At 38.3% G+C, this 12,527-nt stretch overlaps 1 long non-coding RNA gene across 2 annotated transcripts; it reads left to right on the top strand.

Moving 5' to 3' along the window:
* Positions 1–5,517: 5,517 nt before the first annotated feature.
* On the top strand, positions 5,518–9,439 carry LOC308045495. 2 transcript variants are annotated; one of them, XR_013922787.1, is made up of 4 exons: positions 5,518–5,531; positions 7,276–7,384; positions 7,994–8,153; positions 9,242–9,439. It is a non-coding gene; the product is annotated as an uncharacterized lncRNA (long non-coding RNA). The 2 variants fall into 2 exon arrangements; XR_013922788.1 differs by having other exon boundaries at positions 9,168–9,439.
* Positions 9,440–12,527: the final 3,088 nt, after the last annotated feature.

The raw sequence follows: 12,527 nt of genomic DNA, 5'->3' as shown, positions 1-12,527 counted from the left end.
GAGATGGAGCTTTAAGACCACAGAATTGAGGCACTACTGTGCAATTCTTCTGGAATTTCTCCATGGAAGAATACATTTCAAACGTGTCTTGTTCCGCCCTTTTAATGGTGTCTATATGTGAAGTATATTCTAATTATTCTAATCATTAAAGTAATTATTCTAATAATTAAACTTTTATATACTCCACTATTCTGTTTAACTAGAATGTTATTTCTTTAAAGATTTTTAACCCTACAGGTAATATGTACTAAAGACAGTCCAAATTACTTATCTTGACATAGTACTTAGATGAAAACCTATAATAATCTGTTGTTTGCTACTATTGTAACCAAATTTTACTATTTATATTTGCATGCATAGATGCAGAGGCTCAACTGCTTGAATACTGTGACTCACTGCATCGGTAGGTGAGCACCTTCTTTCTTCCTGCATCATGTTTGTGTTTTTTGGCAAGTATTTTCAAATGCAAATGCCTGACATTCTCTAATGTGGCCTAATCTTCCGACACAGTGGTTTGAAATCCATATTGCGTTAGGGAGTATTCCATAGTTTTGAATGTCATATTACTGGCTTGGAATATTATAAATATTATACCATCTTTTCTACTGAAGCTCAAGATTGTAACCTGTCTTGATTTAATTTCTTTGACATTAGCTACTGTAGAAGGAGAATATATCAGATTGAATAGTTAATGCAGGGACTGGTTTATGTTTTTGATAATGCAACTTGTTCTGCAGTGGCTCTGGACAGGTTACAACACGCCTATAATTATATATCCTATAAACACGTTACAGCAGTAGTTTCTATAGGCACAGTTCCAGGAACAATCTGGGTTTGTTCTAAATAACAAATATAACACCATCGCAAAGTGTGGGAAACAGCGCTCAACATCCAGTAAAAACGCTGATGCTGGTAGGAGCATCGTTTGGCTGTTCTGCACAGAAGAATGCAAGAAAAAAAAATTAATTGGAGATTGTTAGGAAGGGGTTGGAGGTAATTGTTTTGCCAAATGAGTAGTCTTAAAGATAAGACTAAGTTCATTAGAAAATTCTTTACTCTCGCTATTTGGCAAGAATGTATGAAAGGGAGGTTAGCAGCTGTTCTTTAAAATACTTAGAAAAAAGCCTTTTTCGAGAAGCACCTCCTCCCTACCAGCCACTACTCCTTGCCTAATTGCCAGCTGCTGAACTAGTTGATGTTTCAAGTGTATCAAAGGGAGTGACGGACGCGGTACCTTTCTTTTCCAAGAGCTCTTCATAATATTTTCTGAAGGATTTCCTAACCAGTAATAAGGATATCTCCGGTGGTTCTTGTGCTTGTTGGAAGTGGCTCACTGAAACACAAACACACAAAACCTCACAACAAAAGAAATAAGTGTCCAATAACGAGCTATTACATTTGCCGTGAGGAACTGAAAATACACGAGGAAAAGAATGTGTCATCCTGTCAGCTTTGCCATCCCGGGAGCAGCACTTGTCATGGTGGGTGCAGTTTTAGGGGAGCTTGGGGGGGCTGTGCTGACCCTTTTCCATCAGCCGCAGTGCTCAGGAAGAGCTGGAGAGGTTCCAGCTCGGTGTCAGTGCTTGATCACCCAGAAACCCACCTCAGGGCGGATACAAAACCTGCAGTAGGAACTGCACAGGTCCGTCGACTCATTCTTTCTTCTCCACCCCAAGTGTTTCAAAACCTACACTTCTTTTTGTTTTAAATCTTTCTGGAACATGGCAAAACTCATCAAATATATTAATTTACATCCCTATAGTAATTGTTTTAGTGTTTTATTCAAAAGGTCTAGGGGACAGGGTTTAAAACAGCCATTTATTGAAAGACAGTTTATTTTATAATTATTGTACTTACAGAAGAAATCAATGTATATATATCTAATCCAGCTTCTTATGCAGGAAAGCAAAACAGTGTAAAAATTGGAGAATAAAAGTCAAGATTCTTACTCTGGGTCTGCAGCTGCAATATTATGCTTTTTGATGAATTGTTTTCCATCCCTTTGCTTAGTCTGCCTCCAGTAATATGGCACAAAATGATAACTTTTCATTAATGTATACTGACTAAAAAGAAAAAAACATTTCACATCTTTGTGAGGATACATAGATACAATACCATGGCAGAGTTTAGTTGTTGTTTCGTTTAATGAGTGGGAACTATGCAAATCTGCAACATTTCTCTTTAAATAAATAAATTTATCAGGATATGTTCCAAAACAATATTTTGGACAGTACTTATGGTCTAGAACACCTAGCCTATACCAACTTTTAGAAGCATTGGGCATGTGATCTTGGCTTGATCCCATAATAACTTTGATGCTTATCATTCTTATTACTATTATTATTTTATATAGCTGATTAAACGTCATAACACTTGGAAATTAATGTTTCATTTAATTACAATAGAAGGACAACTGTTAGGTGTAGCGATGACTGTTCTTCATTTCACTGCCTTTGAAGTTTAACTCCACCCAAAAAGCACCTTCTTCCTGATTATACCCCTAATTCCCACTGTAAAATGCTTGCACAAGATTGATGTGGATTGCTGTCTGTTCAAAACAACACGAAGGCCACAAATCAAAACTGTTTCAATCTGAGTCACAGTTAAATTGCCTCGTCACTTCTCTTTCCCAATGCATGGGGCTAAGATAATTTTGAAATACTTGCATTTCAACGTTACATAGCATGGTCCATTCTACAGTTCTAGTTTTATCAGACTATAAACATTTGAATTATGAAACTAAATTATATACAAATATTTTACTAAAATTATCCAGATCACGTATGTTCTGTATTACTCTGTATTTTTTAATTGTCTATATTTTCTATATAAATACGTTTTAGGTAATTTCTGTCAGCTCACTTTCCCTTTGTGCTGCATTTTGCTCAGTCATTAGCCCAATCAGTAGTGACAAAGCCACTTCAAATTCAAGATTTGTTTTCAAATTTTGTTCGTATTTTAAGAATCCCAGAACCAGGTAACTTCCTGAATTAGGACACAAAGTTGATCTCAGTGAGAGAATCCAGGTGCAGGACATAAAACATAATCCTGGAGAAGGGAAGGGTCCCGACTCCCAGCAGGAAGGTCCCATCACGTGTGACCAGATAAGCTGCCCCTCTGCAATCAGCCCCAAACATCCCATCTGGGCGGCTCGAAACTTCTTGAGCAAACCCAAACAGCTCCCAGCCTAAGCCTAGAGATTTGGGGATTCTTTTGAGTATTAACAGTTTTGCAACCCCTGACTAACTGTGTTTGTTTTGCCCAGGGAGCGATAGCCTACTGAGATAGCTGATTTCTCCCTTTGGTACTCTTGCAGGTATTTCTAGAGAGAGTCTCTGCTTTGTTTTGATTTTTTTTTTAAGTGGATATTTCTTTGAGATTATTAACTTTGGTGTCATACATTGTTTAACCTGTGAAAGAGAAAGGAAATAGCGTTTTTCTCTTCGTTCACCACAAATTGTTCTAGAAATAATAGTCTTAAGTGACAGCAAGAGAAATTTAAGCTAAACTTCAGGAAAATACTGATGACAACAGTGAAGCACTGGAATGGATTGTCTACAGAGGTTATGCTGTTGCTAGAAAGAGACTGACAAAGTTTAAGAGGTGTCTGGGTACAACTGATCCTGCCTTGGCACAGGTGACTGTATGAAATGATCTCTCTAGGTCGCTTCCACGTTCCATTCTGGATGAATCAAGAAAAGAAATAAAGTCTGTCTCATTCTTCAGCCCCAGCAGAGGCTGACTTAGATTTCTTCTCTTTCCTTGTCAAGGCAGGAGTTATGACCCTGATATGTTTTTATTCTGTTGGTTTATTGGTTTATTACCTATTCAGTTTGTGTGGCTTGGGGAAGCAGGTTTTGCAATTGTACGTAACAAAGATAATCACAGTGCTTTGTAGTTCTCTTTCACTTTTCTTCCAAGACTGACAGAGGATCTTTAAAATATGAATGAAATTATAACAGTCATTCCTACAGGCTTGAACTGTCATAGCCATAAAAAATACATCAATATATGTAAGTTCACACAAAAATGTAACAAGAACAGAGACAAGCTTGGTGCCCTCGAAACCCCGTCCCTCAAAACTCTGATTAGTTGGGAAAAAAAACCCAAACTGTTCACTCTAGGAAGCTATACTGTGTTTTTCCCTTAAAGGATATGTCATAGGAAAATTAAGAGTTTGTCATCAGAACTCTGAATTCTTACCTATGAGGCCAGTTTTTCCAGGTAGAAAGATGTTTAATTCACTGGGTTGGGCGAATGGGTAGTTAAGCTCATTTGACAGAGAGCTCTCTCATGTCCAAAATCCTAGAATGAAATTCTTCACATGTGTTTATGCATTCGGTGAAATCAGAGGTCTTTGTACTGTGTTTACTGAACAGCTTTTGTGAGATATAAATACCAGCACATTCTGGAAAGTTTCTAACAAACAGAATGGTCTACTCAATCCCAATATGGTCCTGTGCTAGAGCAGATTGGATAGCACACTTCAATGATGAAAAATGCATTTCAATTTTATCCAATGGCGTGTATGGTTTATAAATTTAGATACATTGTGGGTGTACAGAAGCCGATTGTATAGCATTATTCGTTACGTGCCTTATATCAAGTTTTGGCTCCTATTCTGTTCAATGATTGCACATTAGCATTCTTCTTGATCTTTGGCGTGCAAAGCCTCCCGCAGAACTGGTTTGAACTAGTCACTCCTGCTTAAAGAATATTCTTTCTTCTGTTCCTGTCGTTAGAAAAACTTATTATTGATAGCTGATGATTTTCCAGTACTCTTCCCTATTCATAAAACTACAAACTGGATGCTCATAGACCAGACATGTCTCTGATAACTCGGATAGATGGGGGACTGATGGATCATTTATGAAAGGCTCCTACTTTGGCCACAGGTAGAAGATTCTTCTGTGTCTTTCTGACTGATAGTTGGGTTATCAGCTGATTTGCAATTAAAATAATAAGGCAATTATTAAGTCAGGAGTTCTGGAAGTGATAGTCGCAATTGCACTGACCACACAATTAGTACTTTGTGAATTAGTAGCTTGTGATTCTCTCTCTTCACTCTCAGTGTCTGCAAAGCACACGCCTCTCTCTACTACACTGAGTTAGTTTTAGCCACATGCTCTTTGGTGTAAAATGCTTTCATTCTGCTTTGTGGATAATATTCCTTAAAGACAGAAAATGGGGGAACATCTTTTCTGACACAGTTAAGGTGGTTATTATTGTTATGGATACGAGGTGAGACTTTTACCAATAGCTTTAATGGCTGATAAATGAACAAAGCCAGGTATGGCATAGACCGTGCACAGACAAAGGCCTTGTGCCTCACACTTGCCACCTCTTATTTACCCTTCTGGTTTTACTTTAGAAAAAAAAAATCTAACATTCTTATCTTAAAATAATAAATCTTGTTTTTCAGATTGTGTAAATTAGCATGGAAGACCAATATCTCCCTTGCAACGGAAGTAAAAATTTCTCAAGTTGATTATCTTCAGTAGCCTCTCAAGTAAGGATCGCTCTCATCACAGGTATTACAAAATATCTCATGTTGCCTTTCATATTTTATGAAAACAGGGTACACTTAATACAGTCTTAACTTGGAGGTTTTAAGCCTCTTCTAATTTGGCATAGAGCCTGAACCTGTTTATGACTGAAAATTCTAGCTTGTTCACTGGTCTAATAGCAATAGGAAGTAGGGAAATGACCATGTTGAAAAATACTCCAAGATACATACATCAGTTCATGTAGGTCACTCACTGAAGTGACTAAACATAAGTAGAAATGTTGTTGCGAACTCCAGCTGCCATAAGGTTAAGGCCATGCTCACACTTCCGGGTACCCAGTCACTCCTCCCAGAGCTGCTCAGCATCCCAGCCTTGAAGGACAAGGGTCCAACAACCTGACTCTCTCTGCAACACAGGTTGCTTAACACTGGGTTAAAAAATTGCCCATGCAACTGAAAAACTGGGATTTAAAAGTTTTGGCTTTTGGAATGCCGAAAATGCACTTCAGGCAGAACAGAACTGCTGTTTCACACAACACACTCCAGAAGCTGTTGATTTCTGAGCAGTTTGTATCAAGGGTTTATGGTCTGCCACTGTTACAGGACAGAAGACATTAAGTTTTAAAGCAGATTCCTTAGCACTTAACTAATGCAGCAGTATTACATATCACGCATAGGCTTGTTTTGATGTGTTTGTAGGTATGCTTGCTTTTTAGTATGTGTATGCCTGACAAGTTATGCAAGTAAAGACCTTTCCTGAAAAATATAGTAATGCCCAAATATAAATAGTTGTAAAAGAACAATTGTGTGTGAACTAGATAGCAGAAAGCAGCGCAGGAAAGGTGTGACTAAGTTAACATAGAAAACTGGTAATATTTAAATGCATCTCTGTAATATGGACAAATGTTTGGGGAAAAGTAAATAATCTGATACAACAGTACCAGTTAATGTAGATGTAAGTAGCAGAATGAATTTTTGGTATGTACAAACATAAACCCATATACCTATGTAACAGTCAATATTCCCAGAACAAGGAACCTCTTCAGAGCGCTACTTGCTTAGAACAACCAATATCCAGAGATGATGGGCAACTACTAATTTGTTAAGCTTCTTTAAATGAGGAAACAGAAGGCAGTTAGTGAAAGCAAAGACTTTGTTCTTATGAAGCCGTGGACTTTGTTCTTATTCTGTAGCCATTTAGGGAATATGCATGTATGAAGACCTACCTTGGAGGAAGGTGCAAAGTATAACATTATCTGTAGTAAAAGAGAAATCTTCCGTATTTTGATAGGTTGTTCTAAAATGTTGTCTGCAACCCAGCTGGATGTGGTTGTCTAGGAGAAGGTATATGGGGGAGGTTGCACTAACAGAATTAAAATATTAATTATTTTGTATGCCCTCTTTTGAATCTCTGATCCAGTAGAAAATTTACAGAAATTAAGAAAACAGTAATTGCACTGAGAGAAGATTAATACCAGAAAATCCTTTCTGGGTCAAAGTAACCATACTTAACAAAATGGTGAGTTGTATGTTACCCTGCTGTGTAACCACACAATTCCTGTAATGTTTGTGAAGCCAAAGCAGTTTGACAGTCTGATATGATGTCTTGCATTCTGAAGCCAGCGCTCCTCTCGGAGAATTAGGAATAAACCCAAGTCTGCTTGTGACAGTGCTGGGTGACAGAGCTGCATCTTCTTCTGCCGAGAATGCTGTGTTCACTTGTCTGCTGCACATGGTGATGCACCCATCATTCATCACTCCTCTTTCAGCTTTTGTTTTCACAGACTCCTACTACGCATAAATCAGGCTGAGATACTGAAGTAAGGAAGAGTTACAGGATCAATGTTTGTGCTTCCTAAAGCTCGTTTCTAACACTGGGTATGTTTTACTGGCTCGGCCCAGCACTTGTGGTTTTGAAATGCCATCTTTCTAATTGTGACAGTACCATTGAAATACACATTTGACTGAAAAGTTTTGATTTTTACTTTTTTCCAACTCTACATGTAAATAAATAGTACTTAAAAAACTAGGCATAACAGTACACTCAGTCCCTACCAGTAACAGAATCTCACTTTTTGAAGAATAAGTTAAAACTTATGAGGTGTCTTGTAGGCTTAAAAAAGAACAAGACAAAGAAATGTTGCCCTTCAGTGTATGGGATACACACCACAAATCACAGAACACTATCAGAAACCCAATTATTAATCACTTTACAAAAGGCTCCTATCTGAATTTTTTATTGTGCTAAACGGTCTTTACTGCAAATAGGTTTTAAAAGATAACAAAAACTTTTATGCTTAAATGGGTTATAAAAGCCATAAAGCCTTCAATTAAATGAAAGGTCTCATAAACAAAATATCAAGTCCTATTTAAAAGAACTGTTTCATGTTGTTTACACTGCCAAGCTGCTGATCATGCATAAAGTTGTTCCTTAATAATGAGTTGGTTAGAGTAACGCCCATCATCCAAAAATGTGTTACCTTGTAGGAGATCTACATTTTAATCAGCTGATGAAACAGATGTGGGAGGATTTGCCACGAGCTCTGGTTCTGGAATCTGAGAGAAGCAACTACAGACCAAGGGGAAAAAAAAGTTATCAAGTTGGTTTCTTGCTTTCTACCTGACCAGTAAAAGACAAATTAGAAATGTAAGCTTTCTCAAAAAAGAAAGTTTTAATTTAAGGGCTAAAATAGAATATTTAATTTAAAAAAATGAAATTAAATTAGGCACGAAGTTTTACTTAAGCAGAACCAAAAGCTTGCTGAACATGTCCATAATCTGGAGACTTTTCCGTGCTACATAAAGATGAAACAGCATAAACTCTGTACTCACACAGAGTTGAAATTTCGTGTATAAATTATAGGAATGCAGCAAAATTGAAGTCACTCCAAGGGAGACAAAGTACAGAAAAAAAACCCCAAACAAACAACTGAATTTCATGAGAGAAAGAGATATAACCCCTAACTGTGTAAATATATTTAGCTAAATATTATGGTATAAAAGAGAGGATATGTAGGTCGCAACATGGAGGTAAGGCACAGGTATTGCAGTTGCTCGTTCAGATACTGGAGCGGTGTGGCTGCAGCAGCATGGAGCAGGTTAAATTGTCCCTGTTCCGCTCGCTGTGACCAGATTGCCTCAGCTATTTAGATGTTTTGCTCTATCTGTGTATAGCTATGGCACACATTGACCAAATAACTGTCTATTAATTACATCTGTTACTTTAAATTCCTGTCATCATACTTGGCCATACAAAAGTTTTGTAGCAGTTGAATAACGTTGAGATAATAATCCATCTGAAATGAAGTATGTTTTAAATAATTGCTTACTCTTGATAGGTTACTGGGTGGAAAAATAGTCTATTCTAGATTTTATTTACAAACATTAAGAACTTATTCTGTTGCTTGTAGTAGTTCTATGCAGCTTTAAATGTTTACACAAATTCTCAAGAGTTTTCTGTGTTATTTGATTAATGATTTCAGATTTTCTTTAAAGACAGATCAGCTGTTTCTAGGACACATTTTCAGTACAAGTAAAAGCAAAGATAAACACCCAAATCCCTGTGTTGTTCTCCCTAAATTCCAAGGTACCAACATTTATTTTAAAGTATGTCACAATCCCAGCTCCTTTATCTCCTTTAATAACGAGGATTGTTCCGTAGGCAAATGCATGGAAATGCAAATTATTGCTTTGGAATCGAACTAATTTCCTGCTCTTTGGTCATAATGAATCTAGTATCTCGCCTTGGCGTGAAACTTGAAAGTACCGAGCTCCACAGATGAGCTGTTCCTTGCCGTGCTTCACATGACTGCAGGCCCTCCAGCAGGTTTCTTACGGCATCGCTGAACTAGAAATTAGAACTGACGGCATAATATAGATACCACTGACAGGTGCTCACAGGACTTTTGCAGCGTCATGGAGAGGAAAGTTTAGCATCATCTTTTGCTATTTATTTTGTACTAGCCCTCATTGTTGGATAAAATTCTGTATTGGGTATATGATGTTGTATTTGTAAGTTATTTTTTGTGGTCATATTTAGTAAATGATGACTGGTAGTGTTTAATTAAAATGAGGTATTCACTCTTTACTATGCTGAACAATGTCTTTAATGGACAGGCGAAAAGTTGCTCAGCATGGTGGTTTTTTTGTTTGATCACCAATCTCATGCATAGTACTAATTATCTGAAACAAAGTAAATTGGCTGTTAAATAACCTCAACAATTCAAACAGGAAAATGGTCAGAACAAAAGAGTAACTTCTGCTTAAGGGTAAGTACAGTATTGCATTATTAAATTTCATGTAATGAAATACAACCTTCTGAGCTTTTGAGATGTTGAAGGTACTGACAGCCATTAGAAAACCAGTGTTCTTATAAAACAAAGGGATTTTGTTCTGTTTTGTCCCTCTGTGTACTGTTGTCATATAATACAAAGATTATTTTTCCCTTCTGCTGGTATAGTGGGAATGTATTTGCATGTTCCTTTGCCAATTTTAGATTATAGATCAACCTAGCTATTAATCATTAGATGCATTTTTTTAAATCTAGATTTTTGTGTATATTCCAAGGAGTTTTTTTGGTTTTTTGGGGTTTTTTTTGAAGCGCATAAACTTAAATAAGAGAGTTTCCCTTCAAACTTGCAACAGTGACTTTATGGTCTGATCATTACTTAATGCCAGCACAGAGAACAAGAATTTTTAAAACATACCCTAAGCTTTTGCTGTCTTGTCTGAAAACACCTGCCTTCATCTTTATGGGAAGGTAAGGGCGCTGAGCTTTTGCTGGTTAAGCATGAGCAGAGCTCTGCAGCCGGGTTGTCCAGCCGTGAGGAGCGAGGATAGAGGTGGCATCTGGCTGGGGTTCCTTCCTTTGCCAGGGGTTGTCCCACCGTGCTGGGGTGCCTCCCTCTGCCAGGGGTTGTCCCACCATCCGCACAGCCCCAACCAGTGAGCCCAGGGTGAAGAGGTTAATTAGGAACAAGGTGGCTGCCCTGGGCTGCCTGGCTCAGGCTCTGCAGACAGGCACCTTCCGCCAAACCTCGAGTGCACTACGGCTTTTCCTTCAAAGGGAAGATCAGACAAACGAAGCCTCAGCTTCCCAGCTGGTTCTGACTTCCCCTTCCAGCTCGCAAGCTTCCTTTCAGTTGAAAGCAGATTTTTATCTCTGCCTCATCAAGCTGCTTATGGGGTGTAGCTGCCTGCCAGCTTGCCAGCTTCTTAACCCTCTCTTCCTCCACCCTTTCAGACAGTTTCTCAACCCCATATGACAAATACTTTCAATACTTTAAGTGTAGACACCAGAGCAGAATTTTTTTTTCAGTTGTTTTCCAAATGAGTATTTTTGTCTCCTATTTTACATCAAAATACAGTTTTATTCCTCCTAGCCGCAGCTGTCACAGCAAGAAATCATACTGAACAGGTAACACCCTGTAAGATACAGAATGCAGTATCACTCTTGGGTTTAGATGTATAGAAAACTTTGGTCACATTAAAATTCAATTGCTTTGTTTGAGGCTCTTTTCATTAACTGGTACAGATCACCATGCATATATTACTTACTGGTATTATTTATGACTCTAATAATCCTTGCCACATCTACAAAGGTTTCCGGAAGTTATTTTGTATTTCCATTGTAATAGGATGACTTAGGGTTTGCTTTCTGCTGACCCTTGTAAGAAATTTCCAGGACACTCTTTATTAAACAGGGCAGGACACACTCTCTGCTGAGATTCCTGAGCTGGCTCACCAAGAGTCTTCTCCACATTTTACATTACAGCACTTTTTCCCCCCTAAGGAGTATTGCTGTAGTTTCTGTAGTTTCCTACTGACCCATAAAACAATTTTTGTGTAATATAGAGACTGGGTTGTTGTAACCATATTTTGTTGCTTTCCAATAAATGGTATTTGAAATTGTTTTGTGAGAAGCCAGCAGTAGATTTTTCAAGCCAGTGAACCAAGAGTGAGGTTTTAGGAGAACACAGGTTTTCATTGCATATAGTTCCTTTCCAACCAGTGGGATAAAACTTACCTCAAATGGCTTTTTATATACACTCAGACATAAACTGTAAGTCTGTTTGGGTTTAATGCCCGAAGGAGAAGTGAAACTTTTCGTATTGGATGGATGTATCTCCAGGTGTCACAGTACCTTAAAATACTGAGTTGTTGTAGGATCTCCTCCTGAAACTCCCCACTTCCCAGCAACCTGTTGAGCAGATTTTGTGAGCACTTTTAAATTTGTGAGACAGAGCTTTCAGTGAATGGCCAATGTAACGTCATGTACACAGCCGGTATCGCTCCATTACGTCAAAGGTGTTTTGCCATAACATGGTACTATAGAAACTATTTTTTTTATTTTGTGTGACCTGAACTTGTGTGACCTGAATTTGTTTCCTTATAGGGGAAACAAACCGACAAAATTAAGAATCTACGGTTTATTATTAAGGATTATATTATAAAGGATAATATTTATTACACAAGATTCTGCAATTATGTTATTGCTACATTACCTTGCAGAACGAAGTTCTCAGTTAGGGCTTGCCTGATGTAGGCAAAGGAACCCAAACCAAAATATGCTGGATTGAGAAATAACTGGAATTCTCATTCTTCTCTATGGAGTGAGATTTTGGATAAGTAACTAATTCCCTCCTTTCTGGAGAAGCGTGGTGTTGTAGTCCAGCCGGCCGCCTGCTCTCTGCCATGCAGCTGCAGGAACACATGCGTTTAGCAAACACGCTCTTCTCCCAGCACCTGCTGCTCCAGCGGCGTTTGCCGCATGGCGGGAAGGCTCCGTCCAGAACTTCCTGATAAAGTATTTGAGTCATTCGATTGAGTGGCTGATACCTGTGTGTGTACGCTCCCCCTACACACTGTAAATGGATTAATAACAAAGGGCCTTATTAAACGGCATTATGCTTTGTTTTTCCTCTGCTTTTTCCATTACGAGGTTTCATTACGGTGCCGTATCACAAGCCTGGATCCGGGGGCGGTATCTGCTATGTGGAAAATCCCCTCGCCGGGCGGGAGG

Source organism: Nesoenas mayeri (assembly GCF_963082525.1).
Source record: "Nesoenas mayeri genome assembly, chromosome: 13".
Taxonomy (NCBI): Eukaryota; Metazoa; Chordata; class Aves; order Columbiformes; family Columbidae; genus Nesoenas; species Nesoenas mayeri.
Note: the sequence above shows the minus strand (reverse complement) of the source record. Positions and strands in the feature narration are given on the sequence as shown.